Source organism: Arachis hypogaea, chromosome 1, assembly GCF_003086295.3.
Source record: "Arachis hypogaea cultivar Tifrunner chromosome 1, arahy.Tifrunner.gnm2.J5K5, whole genome shotgun sequence".
Taxonomy (NCBI): Eukaryota; Viridiplantae; Streptophyta; class Magnoliopsida; order Fabales; family Fabaceae; genus Arachis; species Arachis hypogaea.
In genome coordinates, this window is record NC_092036.1 from 62,668,326 (window position 1) to 62,686,235 (window position 17,910).

The following is a 17,910-nucleotide window of genomic DNA, read 5'->3' on the forward strand; positions in this document are numbered from 1 at the left end:
TAAAGCAATAAATCAAAGCAAGTAAAGTGAATTCAAGGCAATCTAAATTGAAGAATATCAAAGAGAAAGATTCATTAGGGATTAGAGATATCATAATCCATCATGAATGACATGGGTCTCAACTTCCTTCTCAATCATATGATGTAGATCTATGGCACAATATCTCGGGAGTTCCCATTATGAGACTGAAGGGCGATATCTCCATGGAGATGTGTCAGGTTGGTAGTTGAACCGATAATGTGATGTCACAGCCAATAGGACAGTCATTCATCATGTGCATCTTTTATCTGCTTTCTTGCTTTGCCGACTTCGAATTGTATGCCTAACTGTATAACATGCGTAATTACCTATTTGAATTACTTGACATATATGCTTATACTTGGCTTTACTTGCATTGTATTAATTGTGTATTCTACTGTGATTGAGGAGATTCGGAAGGCGGTGGCAATGGGATCGCATGGAGGATAGGTTGGTGAAGGCTGTGGGACAGTGGAGAGTTGTTAGTTTAGAAATCCACTAAGTTAGATTACCCCTTTATCATTATGGTTTTAAGTGATCTTTTAATGTTTCAGTTATACTTTAAGTTGAATCTTGTGATGGATATGAAGTTCTAGGATTGCCTCTGGCGTTCCGGAGTCTTATATCTTACATCACTGGGCATTGCTACCATACTGAGAACCTCCGGTTCTCATGCCATATTCTGTTATTATTTTTCAGATGCAGGTTGATAAACCACTATTTTATGGTTTATCTTGTGCTCAATTGAGTGGATTTTATCAACTCTTTACCTACTTATTCATAATATTTGAATAGTTTTATATTTCTTTCCTGATTTTGTACTATGATTGAAAACGTGCTTCCTTGATCTTATATTTGCTTATTATTAATCCTTTCTTATTACTATTAGATGCCATGATATGTGTGTTAAGTGATCTCAGAGATTACAGGGCAGGAATGGCTCAGAGGATGGAAAGGAAGCATGCAAAAGTGGAAGGAATACAAGAAGTTGGAGAAATTGCTAAGCTGTCCAGCCTGACCTCTTTGCACTCAAACGGCTATAACTTTAGCTACAGAGGTCCAAACGATGCGGTTCCAGTTGCGTTGGAAAGCTAACGTCCGGGGCTTTGATTTGATATATAATTTGCCATAGCTACCCCGACGCCAGGCGACGCGAACGCGTGGGTCACGCAGACGCGTGACCTGGCAGGAACACAACCCGCGCGGCCGCGTGAGCCATGCGGCCGCGTCACTTTTCCATGACCTGTACGGACCAGAAAGCGCTGGAAGTGACTTATGGGCTGTTTCTGACCCAGTTTTCGGCCCAGAGAACACAGATTAGAGGCTATAAAGTGGGAGAATGCATCCATTCATAAGAAGGCTCTCATAATTCACTTTTCATGTTTTAGATATAGTTTTTAGAGAGAGAGGTTCTCTCCTCTCTCTTAGTATTAGGATTTAGGATTTCTCTTAGTTTTAGGAGTGGCTCTCAATCCCAGGTTCTTTATTTATTCTATTATTTTATTTCAGTTTGTTAATGTTGGTTTACGAACTTCATGTTAGAATTGATTTCTTTTATTAATGCATTTTGAGGTATTTCAGATTATGATTGTTTTATTCTGTTTAAGATTGCTTTCAATTCAATTTAGATTTATTTTTCCCTTTTGGCTTTGGTTAAATAATTGGTGACCCTTGAGTTATCAAACTCATTGTTGATTGAAAATTGGAATTCTTCAAGAATTAATTCAAGTTCCAATAACTCTAGTCTTTCCCAAGGAAAGACTAAGACCTGAGGAATCAGAATTAATTCATCCACCTAACTTACCTTCATAGTTAGAGGTTAACAAAGTGGGACAAGAATCCAATTCTCTTTACAATTGATAAGGATAACCAGGATAGGACTTCCTGTTTTCGTACCTTGCCAAGAGTTTATTTTATAGTTATTTATTTATTTTATTTCTTCTTATACAACATACTGCTCCCTAATTTCTAAAACCCCTAATTTACAAACTCATAACCAATAATAAGAACATACCTCCCTGCAATTCCTTGAGAAGACGACCCGATGTTTGAATACTCGGTTATCAATTTCAAGGGGGTTTGTTACTTGTGACAACTAAAACGTTTGTATGAAAGGACTTTTGAAGGTTTAGAAACTATACTTGCAACGAGGATTTATTCGCAAATTTCTAGACCACGCAAAAGTTCTCTCATCAAAATTGAAATTATTTTCTTGTAAATTATTATGAAATTGTTTGACAATTATATATTACTTTTTGAAGGGTTGCTTGTGATGTGCGGAAAACGATCCGACACAAAACTCACCGGCAAGTGTACCAGGTTGCATCAAGTAATAATAACTCACATGAGTGAGGTCGATCCCACAGGGATTGAAGGATTGAGCAATTTTAGTTTAGTGGTTGATTTAGTCAAGCGAATCAAGTATTGGTTGAGTGGTTTATCTTTAACAGAAGCTAAATTGCTTGGAATGTAAAGGGAGAGGGGAGAATTGCAGTAAATTGAAAGACAGGAAAGTAAAAGTGCTGAATCTTAAAGAACAAGAAATAAAATGGCTGAAACTTAAAGTGCAAGAAATGTAAATTGCAGTAACTTAAATTGCAAGAAATTTAAATTGCTTGAATGGAAAAGGGAATTGAGGATTGGGAATTCAGAATTCCAGCAAGAGAAAGTAAATTGCAACAATTAATAAAGTAGAAGATAAATTAGAAGTAATTAACATTCAGACAGAAAATGAAATTAAACTGTAGCAAAAGTTCACAGAAGAACCAAAGAGGAAAAAGGGATCTCAGGACTCAAGAGACTAGAAAGCAAAGTCTAGATCTCAATTGCCTTCCCAGATCCAAGCCCACAAAGCAATTAACAAGAAATTGAAGAAGAAGCAGTAAAGGAATTGAAATTCAACTTAATTATGCAGAAGAGGAATTAAAGAGATTTTGAATGGAGATTGAGACAGAATTTCCTCAATTCTTCACACCCAAAACTCAAACAAGAAAAATAAAAAATGCCCACACAAGAACGAGGAAGAAGAGAGATCAATTCTCCTCCCCAATTCTCTGAAATCTCAGTGAAGTCCCTAAGAGAAAGTTCAAAAGCTCAAAATAAAAGTAAAGGTTCAAAGGAAAATTCAAAGTTCAAAAGTAAAGTAAAAAGTCCTAATTACATCAAACTATCTTCTATTTATACACTTTCTATTCTTGGATCTTGGGATTTGGATGGGCTTTTGATTTGGTGAAGAAATGAATTTTATTGGATTTTTAATCCAATTTTAGCCCATGAAGAATTAGCTTCCAGGAGGCTGCCCTGCCCTTGTGGAGGGCAGGGCAGAAAATTGATGCGTGCAGCCTTGGTGCGAGCGTGGTGCATTGGTGTGTGCTGTAGGATGCTGCCCTGCCCTTGCGGAGGGCAGGGCAGAAAATTCTGGTGCGCCAGATTTGATGCCTGTGCGTGCTGCTGGTGCTGCCGGATGATGCTTTGGTGCGCCAGGTTGGTGCGCTGGCCGTGCCACAATAAAATGCTGCCATGCCCTCGCGGAGGGCAGGGCAGTGTTTCCAAACTGAAGTCCCGCGTTCGAGACATGGCCGAAACACACGCTACTCCTTTTCCTTGGCTTTCTTGGCACCATAATGAAGCTTAGTTCCTTGCTTCCTCATTGTCCCGTGTTCAACTCTTGTGGCAAGCATTGGTAGGCTTTTTCCTTTGATTTATTTTCCATGAAGGCCCGATACTTCCCTTGTGGAGGGCAGGGCAAGGTTTTGTTTTTCTTTGATCCAAGGCACAATTTTGTGCTCTGCCCTTGTCGTGGGCAGGGCAGAGTTGCCTTTCAAGCCTTGTTTGCTTATGTTGCCCTCCAAGAGGGCAGTGTGCCCTTGTGGAGGGCAATACTTGCTTCCCTCCTTCTTGCGCCACACCTTTTCTCCTTGGGCCACGCTTTCTCTTTTCTTCTTTTCTTCACCTACAATCAACCAAAACAACTACTCAAAGTATCACTAAATTCACAAGGCTTATAAATCAATTAAAATTCAGTTAAATTTAGCTTAAACCTCATGAGTTAGCATCAAATTCATGGTAGTTGCTTGATCTAAAGAAATTATGCATTTTCACTCCAAATCACTTACTTAGGATGCAAGAAAGTGCATAAAGACTAATAAAACAAGTGAAATTAGCTTGAAAAATGGGTATATGATGACTTGTCATCACAACACCAAACTTAAATCTTGCTTGTCCCCAAGCAAGCATCAAAATTAAGAGCAATTGAAATGAATAAGAAAAGAACACATATCCTTATTAGGCATATAGCAGAACTTGATTTATGGAGTCTTTATGCAGACAATGATAACTCAATTATTGTTGCTGTTACATAATATACATCTTTCCTCAAAGGCTTGCTAAACTTGCTGTTATAAGACTTACTTTTTAATTACTCCCTTGCTAACTTTTCTTTTCTTATAATGCTTAACAAGCTTATTATTCTTTTAGAGGTTTGGTGTCTAATGTTGCAGTAGTAGCCTTTGGCTTTATTTTTTTCTTTTCTTTTACTCAACATCTTTCCACCACAGACACATGGCTCACTATTTCTTCCTAGGATCATTGATGCCCAGCATCTCTTTGGATAACTAAATGTTCTGTATCTAAGTTGCTCTTTATTGTGGACTTTCAATTGGCCATCCCAAATGAGTTGATCTAAGTGACCGGGTTTTAAAATACCCATTAGAATTTACTTATCCAAGCATATCTTAGTACAAGAACACCACAGACATATGTCCTAGGGTCCAAGCTATTGGTGTTCAACCTTTATTCTTTGTTTTTCTTACCACATTAGCTTTTTCTTCTTCCTTTTCTTTCTTTTTTTGTTCCCAAGGGCTTTTTTTTTCTTTATTGATAAGAATCTTTATAACAGCAAGCTAACTCACACTTAAATGAAAATGATATTATGCAGCAATTATTTCATGAGTTATGCATTTAATCAAACACATATACCACCATTAACTTCCATTCTTACTTATGCAACATTGGATATTTCACTTTTCAATTCAAACAATTCTCTTTTATTCAAGCATGTGGGACACAAGACAAAATTTAGCTAAGTGATGGATAACAAGCATTATGCAGATTTAGCATTCTTAACAAACAATTTCACTTGCAACTAGATAAACACTTTAGCAAGACATACAATAGTTTCCAGATTCAAAACATTTCACAGCAGCAAGGATTAAGTTTAGATACAACCTTCGAAGTTGCAGCCCTTTGATTCTTCCTTCTGTTGTGTTCTCTTTGAGTTAAGATGCATAATATCTTCAATTGTTGACTTATGTCCTGCATAATTCTCAAAGTTGCTTGCTTCTCAAGCCCTTAATTGCATGGTCAGTATGCATAAACTGAGTGTGGCTCTTGGATTTATTTTGGTGTGGGAACACCAAACTTAATTGTTTGCCACTGCCTCTTATGCAACAATTTAACCATATGTGAAGCCTTGTGTCCTTGCAAAAGGTTAATGAGATTAAAGCTAGAAAGCAATTAAACAGTTGAATAATGTGTTTGGTTGCTTGGAGCTAGCATCATGCAAGAGGTGAGAATGTGTTTTTAAATGATATTTTTGGTGGAACACCAAACTTAGAATCTTTCATTCTCCCTTAATTTGTTTTGGTGTGCAACACCAAACTTAGCTCCTTGCAATCCATACCAATTATTCAACATTTTTATTGAAAAAGCTATGAAAGAAAACTACCTCAGGTTGGGTTGCCTCCCAATAAGCGCTCTTTTATTGTCACTAGCTTGACATCTTCTATTTTCGCTTCAAGGAGGATTTAGGTTCTGAACCTCTTTTTCCTTGTTCCATTGTCCTCCTAGGTATAATTTTGCTCTATGACCATTTGCTGTAAACCGACTCTTTGTTGCTTCATCTAGCAATTCAATACTCCCATAAGGAAAGACCTTAGTTACCAAATATGGACCAGTCCACTTAGACTTAAGCTTTTCAGGGAATATCTTGAGTCGTGAGTTGTACAAGAGTACTTGTTGTCCAGGTTTGAATTCTTTCTTCAAAATCTTCCTGTCATGCCATCTCTTGGCTTTTTCCTTGTATATCTTGGTATTTTCATAGGCTTCTAGCCTAAACTCATCCAGCTCATTTAGCTGCAACAACCTTTTCTCCCCTGCTGCTTCAGAATCAAGATTTAGAAGTTTAGTTGCCCAAAAGGCTTTGTGTTCAAGCTCTACAGGGAGATGACAAGATTTGCCATATAACAGCTGAAAGGGGGACTTCCCAATGGGAGTTTTGAAAGCTGTTCTGTACGCCCAAAGTGCATCTTCTAATTTCCTAGCCCAATCCTTTCTTGTGCTGCCTACTGTTTTCTCTAGGATTTTCTTCAGTTCCCTGTTTGCTAATTCAGCCTGCCCATTAGTCTGAGGGTGATATGGTGTGGTCACTTTATGAATAACTCCATATTTATGAAGAAGTTTCTCCATTTGTTTGTTACAAAAATGACCACCACCATCACTGATGAGACCCTTGGGTACTCCATATCTAGTAAAGATGTGCTTCTTTAGGAATTGAAGGACAATTTGTGCATCACAGGTAGTTGTGGCTATGGCTTCCACCCACTTTGAAACATACTCCATTGCTACCAAGATATATCTGAAAGAATAAGAAGGAGGAAAGGGTCCCATGAAATCAATGCCCCATAGATCAAACAATTCTACTTCCAAAATGAAGTTCTGCGGCATCTCATTCCTTCTTGTTAATCCTCCTGCTCTCTGGCATTCATTACATTGGTGGACAAACTCTCTGGCATCTTTGAAGATAGTTGGCCAATAGAAACCACTTTGCAATATCTTTGCAGCTGTTCTTTCTGGACCAAAATGTCCACCATAAGCTGAGCCATGGCAATGCCATAATATATCTCTTATTTCACTCTCAGGGACACATCTCCTAATTATTCCATCAGAACATCTTTTGAACAGATAAGGTTCATCCCACAAGAACTTCCTTGCTTCATTGATTAGTTTCTTCACTTGTTGCTTAGTGAATTCTTGAGGTATCTTCCTCCCCACTTTGTAGTTTGCTATATCAGCAAACCATGGTGTTTGTTGGATCAGCATAAGATGTTCATCTGGGAAGCTTTCATTCACAGGTTGTGAGGCCTTTTGAATTGTTTCTTGTGGCAGCCTTGACAAATGATCAGCAACTTGGTTTTCAGTGCCTTTCCTGTCCCTTACCTCAATGTCAAATTCTTGTAGGAGTAAAATCCACCTGATAAGTCTTGGTTTAGCATCCTGCTTTGACATCAAATACTTGAGGGCGGCATGATCAGTATAAACCACAATTTTAGATCCTATCAAGTACGATCTAAACTTATCAAATGCATAGACTACAGCTAACAATTCCTTCTCTGTGGTAGTGTAATTTTTTTGAGCCTCATTCAATACTTTACTTGCATAATATATGACATGATGCAAGTTTCCCTTCTTTTGTCCAAGTACAGCACCAATTGCAATATCACTTGCATCACACATGAGTTCAAAAGGTAAGTTCCAATCCGGGGGTGTGATAATTGGTGCTGTTGTGAGTTTATGTTTTAAAGTTTCAAAGGCATGCTGGCAATTTTCATCAAAAACAAAAGGTTTATCAATTATTAACAGGTTACTCAAAGGTTTGGCTATTTTAGAAAAATCTTTGATAAATCTTCTATAAAATCCTGCATGCCCCAAGAAACTTCTAACAGATTTCACATTAGTTGGTGGAGGGAGCTTTTCTATTATTTCCACTTTTGCCTTGTCAACCTCTATCCCTTTTCTTGAAACTTTATGACCAAGAACAATCCCCTCAGGCACCATGAAATGGCACTTCTCCCAGTTCAAAACCAAATTTGTTTTCCTGGCACCGTTTCAAAACAAGGGTTAGATGGTTTAGGCAAGTATTGAAATTATCACCAAAAACAGAGAAGTCATCCATGAAAACCTCTAAAAATTTTTCAACCATATCTGAGAAAATGGAGAGCATACACCTTTGAAAAGTGGCTGGGGCATTGCATAATCCGAATGGCATTCTTCTATAAGCAAAAACTCCAACTGGGCATGTGAATGAAGTCTTTTCTTGGTCCTTTGGATCTACCACTATCTGATTATACCCAGAATAGCCATCCAGGAAGCAATAATAAGCATGGCCAGCCAACCTTTCAAGCATCTGATCAATGAAAGGAAGTGGGAAGTGATCTTTGTGTGTGGCATCATTCAGCCTTCTATAGTCAATACACATCCTCCATCCCGTCACAGTTCTTGTGGAAATGAGTTCACTCCTCTCATTAATAATGACTGTCATCCCACCTTTCTTTGGTACCACTTGGACTGGGCTTATCCATGAGCTATCGGAAATAGGATATATGATTCCTACATTCCATAATTTCATTACTTCCTTCTGGATGACTTCCTTCATTGCAGGATTTAGTCTTCTCTGAGGTTGAATTACTGCTTTGGAATTGTCCTCCAAAAGAATTTTATGCATACATATTGTAGGGCTAATGCCTTTCAGATCATCAATGGTCCATCCTAAAGCATTCTTGTGAGCTCTGAGAACATCAAGAAGCTCTCCTTCTTCTTTCTTTGTCAGGGATGAATTAATAATCACTGGGAAGCTCTCTGAAGTGCCAAGAAATGCATATTTGAGATGAGAAGGTAATGGCTTCAGTTCTTGCTTTTGCACTTCTCCTTTCTTGTTTGGTTCCACCTCTTTGTCTATGGAAATTTCAGCTGCGTGTTCTTCTATTGTTTCCTGATTGTCTTTTTCTTGCTCATGCTGATTAGTATCTAACATTTCTTCCACCAGGCTCTCTATCATATCCACTCTCAAATGATCTTCCTGCTCAGGGGGGTGTTGCATTGACTTAAAAACATTTATGATCATTTGCTCATTGTGTACTCTGAAAATCATTTCTCCTTTTTCCACATCTATGATGGCTCTTGCAGTTGCTAGAAATGGTCTTCCCAATATGATTGAATTGTTTCCTTCCTCATCAGTATCTAGGATTACAAAGTCCGCAGGGAAGATAAATTCTCCAACCTTTACTAGCAAATTTTCTACAATTCCATTTGGTGTCTTGATTGATCTGTCGGCCATGACTAGTGACATCCTGGTGGGTTTGAGTTCTTTTATAGCCAGCTTCCTTATCATGGATAAGGGCATTAAGTTGATACTAGCTCCAAGATCACAGAGAGCTTTGTCCAAGGCTAGTTTGCCTATGGTGCATGACACTACAAAACTCCCTAGATCTTTAAGCTTTGGTGGAATTCCTTTTTGGAGCACGGCGCTACATTCCTCACTGAGCATTACCATTTCCTTCTCATTCCAATCTCTCTTTTTATTGATGAGCTCCTTCAAAAACTTGGCATACAGAGGCATTTTCTCCAATGCCTCAGCTAAAGGTATGTTGATTTCCAGTTTCTTGAAAGTCTCTAGGAATTTAGAAAAGTGTCGGTCCTTTGTCTCCTTATGGAATCTTTGAGGATAAGGCAGTGGGGGTGTCAAGCTTTTCTCCCCTTGAAGTTGTCTTGGAATTGGTTCTTCCATGATCTGCTTTCCTTTCTTTAGATTCTGTGGCCTATCTTCTTTTTCTTGAGGTTGATTCTGAGGTTGATTGCTTGCTGTTGCATCTTCATCATTGGTTGCCTCTTTTTCAACCTGTTTCTCGTCACTCTCTTTAGGCTTCTTGGTGGCTTCTTCATCTTTCAGTAGTATTTTTTCACTCCTCAATTGTATTGCCTTGCATTCCTCTTTTGGGTTAGGAATGGTGTCACTTGGTAGTGAGCTTGATGGTTTTTCAACAGAAATTTGCTTGGAAATTTGCCCAATCTGCCTCTCCAGGTTCTTCATGGAAGCTTCTTGGTTCTTTGTTGTCATTTCTTGGTTTTTCATCATCTTTTCCATGAGCATTTATAGATTAGTGATCCTCTGAGAGTCTTGTGAGATTGGTTGGTTTTGGGTTGTTGATGGATGATGATAGGTGTTTTGGTTTGTTGGGTGGTTATTGGGTGGATAATGGTTGGAGTTGGGATAAGTATTTTGTGGTTTTCTGTATGTGTTCTGGCTAGTGTTTGGCTGGTTGTTGTTTGTGTTTTTCCAATTGTTTTGAGTTGAGTTCCTTTGCCATGGCTGTTGGCTTTGATTGTGGTTGTCCCCCCATCTGAGATTAGGATGGTTCTTCCAAGATGGATTGTAAGTATCACCATAGACTTCATTAGTTCCAAGATTTTGGTTATGCATGTATTGGACTTGCTCTTACTGTTGCTCCTCTTGAATTTCTTCATTCTGACCCCAAGTAGTTGATGGTTGGCTTGTGGCACTCACTGATGCAACTTGCAGGCCATCAATCCTTTTGGCCATTTGCTCAAATTGTTGTTGAATCTGCTGCTGCATTATCTTGTTCTGAGCTAGAATTGAGTCCACTCCTTCCAACTCCATTACTCCTCTTCTTTGTGATGGTTGGCGTTGTCTTTGATGAGCAAAGAAATATTGGTTGTTAGCCACCATATCAATGAGATTTTGAGCTTCCTCTATAGTTTTCATGAGTTGTAATGAGCCTCCAGCTGAATGATCAAGTGCTTCTTGAGCCTTAAGAGTGAGTCCCTCATAGAAGTTCTGCAGCTTGTCCCACTCAGTGAACATCTCTGGTGGACATTTCCTCAATAATGCCTTATATCTTTCCCATGCTTCATATAAATTTTCAGCCTCCATTTGAGTGAATGTCTGCACCTCAGTCTTCAATCTTATGATCCTTTGAGGGGGATAAAATTTGGCAAGGAACTTGCTTACCAAGTCATCCCACGTGTTGATGCTCTCCTTTGGAAATGTCTCTAGCCATTGAGTGGCTTTGTCTCTGAGATAAAATGGAAAGAGCAGCAACTTGTAGCTGTCAGGAGGCACACCATTGGTTTTCACAGTATCACAAATCCTCAAGAAGGTGGATAAGTGTTGATTTGGGTCCTCCAATGGTCTTCCTCCAAAAGAACAGTTGTTTTGAACCAAAGTGATGAGTTGTGGCTTTAGTTCAAAATTGTTTGCATTGACATTAGGAGTAAGAATGCTACTTCCACAGTGTCTAGCATTTGCAAATGTGTATGAAGCCAGGACCCTTCTTTGTTGTGGGTTATTGTTGGCCCCTCCTCCTGGCTGATTGAGATTTGATGGATCTCCTTCCATCTCTTGGAATTCCTCCTCAGATTCTTCTTCTCCAATAACGTTCTTTCCTCTTTCAGCTCTTCTTATTCTTCGAAGAGTTCTTTGGTCAATTTCAGAGAGGACAGGGGAAGATCTTCCTGTACCTGTCATACAAACACACAACAATAAACACACAGATCCAGAAAATCAATGAAACTTCAATCTATAGCTAGAATGAAGTTTTAGTTAGTTTAAGCAAAAATTCAAACAGTTAGTGTGTTAGCCAAAATTAAAAACAACAGAAAAGAAAAAGTGCTTGATCTAGACCACCACTTCACTTAATCATTGTCAATCTATTTCAATCCCCGGCAACGGCGCCAAAAACTTGATGTGCGGAAAACGATCCGACACAAAACTCACCGGCAAGTGTACCGGGTCGCATCAAGTAATAATAACTCACATGAGTGAGGTCGATCCCACAGGGATTGAAGGATTGAGCAATTTTAGTTTAGTGGTTGATTTAGTCAAGCGAATCAAGTATTGGTTGAGTGGTTTATCTTTAACAGAAGCTAAATTTCTTGGAATGTAAAGGGAGAGGGGAGAATTGCAGTAAATTGAAAGACAGGAAAGTAAAAGTGCTGAATCTTAAAGAACAAGAAATTAAATGACTGAAACTTAAAGTGCAAGAAATGTAAATTGCAGTAACTTAAATTGCAAGAAATTTAAATTGCTTGAATGGAAAAGGGAATTGAGGATTGGGAATTCAGAATTCCAGCAAGAGAAAGTAAATTGCAACAATTAATAAAGTAGAAGATAAATTAGAAGTAATTAACATTCAGACAGAAAATGAAATTAAACTGCAGCAAAGGTTCACAGAAGAACCAAAGAGGAAAAAGGGATCTCAGGACTCAAGAGACTAGAAAGCAAAGTCTAGATCTCAATTGCCTTCCCAGATCCAAGCCCACAAAGCAATTAACAAGAAATTGAAGAAGAAGCAGTAAAGGAATTGAAATTCAACTTAATTATGCAGAAGAGGGATTAAAGAGATTTTGAATAGAGATTGAGACAGAATTTCCTCAATTCTTCACACCCAAAACTCAAACAAGAAAAATAAAAAATGCCCACACAAGAACGAGGAAGAAGAGAGATCAATTCTCCTCCCCAATTCTCTGAAATCTCAGTGAAGTCCCTAAGAGAAAGTTCAAAAGCTCAAAATAAAAGTAAAGGTTCAAAGGAAAATTCAAAGTTCAAAAGTAAAGTAAAAAGTCCTAATTACATCAAACTATCTTCTATTTATACACTTTCTATTCTTGGATCTTGGGATTTGGATGGGCTTTTGATTTGGTGAAGAAATGAATTTTATTGGATTTTTAATCCAATTTTAGCCCATGAAGAATTAGCTTCCAGGAGGCTGCCCTGCCCTTGTGGAGGGCAGGGCAGAAAATTGATGCGTGCAGCCTTGGTGCGAGCGTGGTGCGTTAGTGTGTGCTGCAGGATGCTGCCCTGCCCTCGCGGAGGGCAGGGCAGAAAATTCTGGTGCGCCAGATTTGATGCCTGTGCGTGCTGCTGGTGCTGCCGGATGATGCTTTGGTGCGCCAGGTTGGTGCGCTGGCCGTGCCACAATAAAATGCTGCCCTGCCCTCGCGGAGGGCAGGGCAGTGTTTCCAAACTGAAGTCCCGCGTTCGAGACATGGCCGAAACACACGCTACTCCTTTTCCTTGGCTTTCTTGGCACCATAATGAAGCTTAGTTCCTTGCTTCCTCATTGTCCCGTGTTCAACTCTTGTGGCAAGCATTGGTAGGCTTTTTCCTTTGATTTATTTTCCATGAAGGCCCGATACTGCCCTTGTGGAGGGCAGGGCAAGGTTTTGTTTTTCTTTGATCCAAGGCACAATTTTGTGCTCTGCCCTTGTCGTGGGCAGGGCAGAGTTGCCTTTCAAGCCTTGTTTGCTTATGTTGCCCTCCTAGAGGGCAGTGTGCCCTTGTGGAGGGCAATACTTGCTTCCCTCCTTCTTGCGCCACACCTTTTCTCCTTGGGCCACGCTTTCTTAAGCCACGCTTTCTCTTTTCTTCTTTTCTTCACCTACAATCAACTAAAACAACTACTCAAAGTATCACTAAATTCACAAGGCTTATAAATCAATTAAAATTCAGTTAAATTTAGCTTAAACCTCATGAGTTAGCATCAAATTCATGGTAGTTGCTTGATCTAAAGAAATTATGCATTTTCACTCCAAATCACTTACTTAGGATGCAAGAAAGTGCATAAAGACTAATAAAACAAGTGAAATTAGCTTGAAAAATGGGTATATGATGACTTGTCATCAGCTTGCATGTTCAATTTAATACTTTCAATAGCGTATTTACCATGCATGCTATGTGTTTGTGAAAAAGCCCATATGGCATTAAGCACTTATCAATTATACTTTATACTATTCAATGCTTGCTTTTCATAAACTCCCTTTACTATTTTATTAATTGAATATAAATGTCAATACAAACATGGTGATTTATTACAAGTGATGCTTGGTCTATGCTACTCATGCCCTTTGCCGGCATGCCAATAAACACCTTGCGTTCACTTGTCTTTATATGCACTAGCTATTTTCAATTGATGGCTTTTCACATATACTCGCGAGCATGTGTTAATGTCAATTACATCCTAATGTGCATCCATCACCACTCTTCCATTTTCTTCCTTGCTATATATCTATTTGAATTTAATTTACTTTCTCTTCCCTTCTTTAGGATGGCCACCAAGGAAGGAAAGGAGAAAGCTACTCCCAAACCGTCGGCAAGGAAAGGAACAAAAAGAGCTCAGCTGAGAAACCACAAACCCCATCCACTTGCACATATCAGCATGCACCGAGGACGGTGCAATCTTTAAGTGTGGGGAGGTCGATACCGATCTCCATGGGTTAGTTATTTCTTGACTCAACACCAAAATTTTTTTATTTTATTTGTTTGTTCATTGTTGCATTTGCATAATTGATTGCATATTTGTTTGATTTTTTGCATATTTTACCACTTGGTTGAAGTAATATTTTCTTTTCCAAGAAACCTTTTAAAGTATTTCACTAATTTGAATAAAATTTCTTGTTACACTTGTTTGAAGAAATATTATATTGGAACATGGTTTAGAGCTCGAACACACAAAACCTGTAAGATTTTTGAGCCTAATTGATTGGTTGCATTTTATCAACCAAGAATTTATTTTTGATGTGTGTTTTTCTCTCTAAAATTGTGATCTTTGTCTTGCTTAATTCTATATTTCCATTATTTGATGTATACATGCACTTACATGATTGAGGCCTTTGTTTCACTGAGCTCACATACCCATATGGCCTTACCTTTCATTATCCCTTGCAAATCAATTTTGAGCCTATTATAACCATTTGTTCTTTATTTTAGCACATCATCAACTCTAAGCGAAAAATAATAATGTCCTTAATTTGAATCCTTGGTTAGCTTAGACTAGTGAAAGTGCTTATGATTTAAGTGTGGAAAAATTGTGTTTGGAAACATTTGGTTTGAGAATTGAGTATGTTAGAAATTTCTGAAAATGTGAAAGAAATGTTTAGGACATGTTTATGCATTCAATAATTTAATCATATGCATTGAGAAAAACAAAAGAAAAATAATATAAAAAAAGAGAGAGAAAAATAAAAGAAAAAAAAGAAAAGAAAAGAAAAGAAAAGAAAAAGAGCAAATAAAAAGGGACAAAATGCCCCAAAGTGAGTGGTGAAAGCAATGCATATGAGTTGTACTTGAAATTAGAATGTATGAATATGTGGAAAACATAGTTAATGGATGGTTAGATGTTGTATTATGATTACATGGATTGTCTAAGTTAGGTGGAAAAGTTTAAGTTAATTAAGGATTAAGATTTTTAGTCCACTTGGCCAAATACAATCCTACCTTGACCCTAACCCCATTATAACCCTTAAAAGACCTCTTGATATGTGTATTTATGCATTAAATTTTTGTTGATTGTTAGATAAAGAGAAAGCCTTAGAAAGCAAGGTTAGTAGAGAATTGAGAGAGTCGAACCTTAAACACTTGAATGATTAAAGTGTATACACTTCCAATGAGGGTTCGATGCTCGATTCTTTGTTCCCGGCTTTCATGAGCTATTTTCTTCTGCAAGTTTACTTTTACTTCATTTTTATGATTTGAATCAGTGAAATCCAGTTCATATATGTACTTGAAAGATTTATTTATTTTTAACCAAGTAGGTAGAAATATTCTGCATGTAGTTGCATTCATATAGATAGGATTGCATTTGATATTAATCTACCATTCCTCTTCATCTTTATAGTTTCTCTTGAGCTTAGCATGAGGACATGCTAGTGTTTAAGTGTGGGGAGATTGATAAACCACTATTTTATGGTTTATCTTGTGCTCAATTGAGTGGATTTTATCAACTCTTTACCCACTTATTCATAATATTTGCATAGTTTTATATTTCCTTCCTGATTTTGTACTATGATTGAAAACGTGCTTCTTTGATCTTATATTTGCTTATTATTAATCCTCTCTTATTACCATTAGATGCCTTGATATGCGTGTTAAGTGATCTCAGAGATTACAGGGCAGGAATGGCTCAGAGGATGGAAAGGAAGCATGCAAAAGTGGAAGGAATACAAGAAGTTGGAGAAATTGCTAAGCTGTCCAGCCTGACCTCTTTGCACTCAAATGGCTATAACTTTAGCTACAAAGGTCCAAACGAGGCGGTTTCAGTTGCGTTGGAAAGCTAACGTTCGGGGCTTCGATTTGATATATAATTTGCCATAGCTGCCCCAACACCGGGCGACGCGAACGCGTGGGTCACGCGGACGCGTGACCTGGCAGGAACACAACCCGCGCGGCCGCGTCACTTTTCCGTGACCTGTACGGACCAGAAAGCGCTGGAAGTGACTTCTGGGCTATTTCTGACCCAGTTTTCGGCCCAGAGAACACAGATTAGAGGCTATAAAGTAGGGGAATGCATCCATTCATAAGAAGGCTCTCATAATTCACTTTTCATGTTTTAGATGTAGTTTTTAGAGAGAGAGGTTCTCTCCTCTCTCTTAGTATTAGGATTTAGGATTTCTCTTAGTTTTAGGAGTGGCTCTCAATCCCAGGTTCTTTATTTATTCTATTTTTTTATTTCAGTTTGTTAATGTTGGTTTACGAACTTCATGTTAGAATTGATTTCTTTTATTAATGCATTTTGAGGTATTTCAGATTATGATTGTTTTATTCTGTTTAAGATTGCTTTCAATTCAATTTAGATTTATTTTTCCCTTTCGGCTTTGGTTAAATAATTGGTGACCCTTGAGTTATCAAACTCATTGTTGATTGAAAATTGGAATTCTTCAAGAATTAATTCAAGTTCCAATAACTCTAGTCTTTCCCAAGGAAAGACTAGGACCTGAGGAATCAGAATTAATTCATCCACCTAACTTACCTTCATAGTTAGAGGTTAACAAAGTGGGAGAAGAATCCAATTCTCTTTACAATTGATAAGGATAACCAGGATAGGACTTCCTGTTTTCGTACCTTGCCAAGAGTTTATTTTATAGTTATTTATTTATTTTATTTCTTCTTATGCAACATACTGCTCCCTAATTTCTAAAACCCCTAATTTACAAACTCATAACCAATAATAAGAACATACCTCCCTGCAATTCCTTGAGAAGACGACCCGAGGTTTGAATACTCCGTTATCAATTTCAAGGGGGTTTGTTACTTGTGACAACCAAAACGTTTGTATGAAAGGACTTTTGAAGGTTTTGAAACTATACTTGCAACGAGGATTTATCTGCAAATTTCTAGACCACGCAAAAGTTCTCTCATCATAGGGCGTAACCCACCTCGGTGAGTTGCTTTGGTGGTGACAGAGCGGAGGACCTTTATCCTGTCTTGAAGTCTCTTTTGATTATTTTGTATAGATCTTTGAGAGGAAGTTTGTATAAGCTGTTTTACTTTGAGAGGAAGTTTGTATAAGCTGTTTTACTTTCAAAAATCTGTTTATTTGTATATGACTAGCCGGCTTAAACTCCGCGGGCGGCAGTTAGACTCTTATGACTATCATACTTGAGGCTCTGTTTGGTTGATGTATATGATGAAACATAGACACAAAGACACAGACATTGAACACATGGACATAAAATATTTGTGTCTATGTATTGTGTTTGGGAAAAATAAGGAAGAAGACATATTTTAAAAAGACTGAATTACCCTTCATTCAATCACAAGTTTTACCACCATCAATGTACATCCATTACCCTAAACACTGCATGTCATCACCATTAAATTTTTATTTCCTCTAATATTTTTATTTCTTTCAATAGCATCTTAAATTATCATTTAAATATTAAATATATAATTTTCTTGAGAAAAATAAAAAATTAAAGCTCAGAATTTATCAAAGATTAATCAAAATTTAAATAAATAACAAAATTAAATGTATAATTTTTTTTTGAATAAAATAGAAGGATAAATTTGGTTGTAGAATCTAAAAGAGGAAGAGGAAAAAGAAAAGTTTGGCGAGATAAGAGGACAAATTTTAAAAATTGAGTAAGGGTAAAAGAGTAAAAAATTAGTGTCTCACAAGTTGTGTCTCAGTGTCTCATTAAATTGGAGGTACACAAATTTAGTGTCTCCGTGTCCATCAGTGTCCTTCAAAAATTTGTGTCTCACCAAACCAAACAGCAGACATGTGTCACCGTGTCCATATCTCAATGAGACATGAACATCAA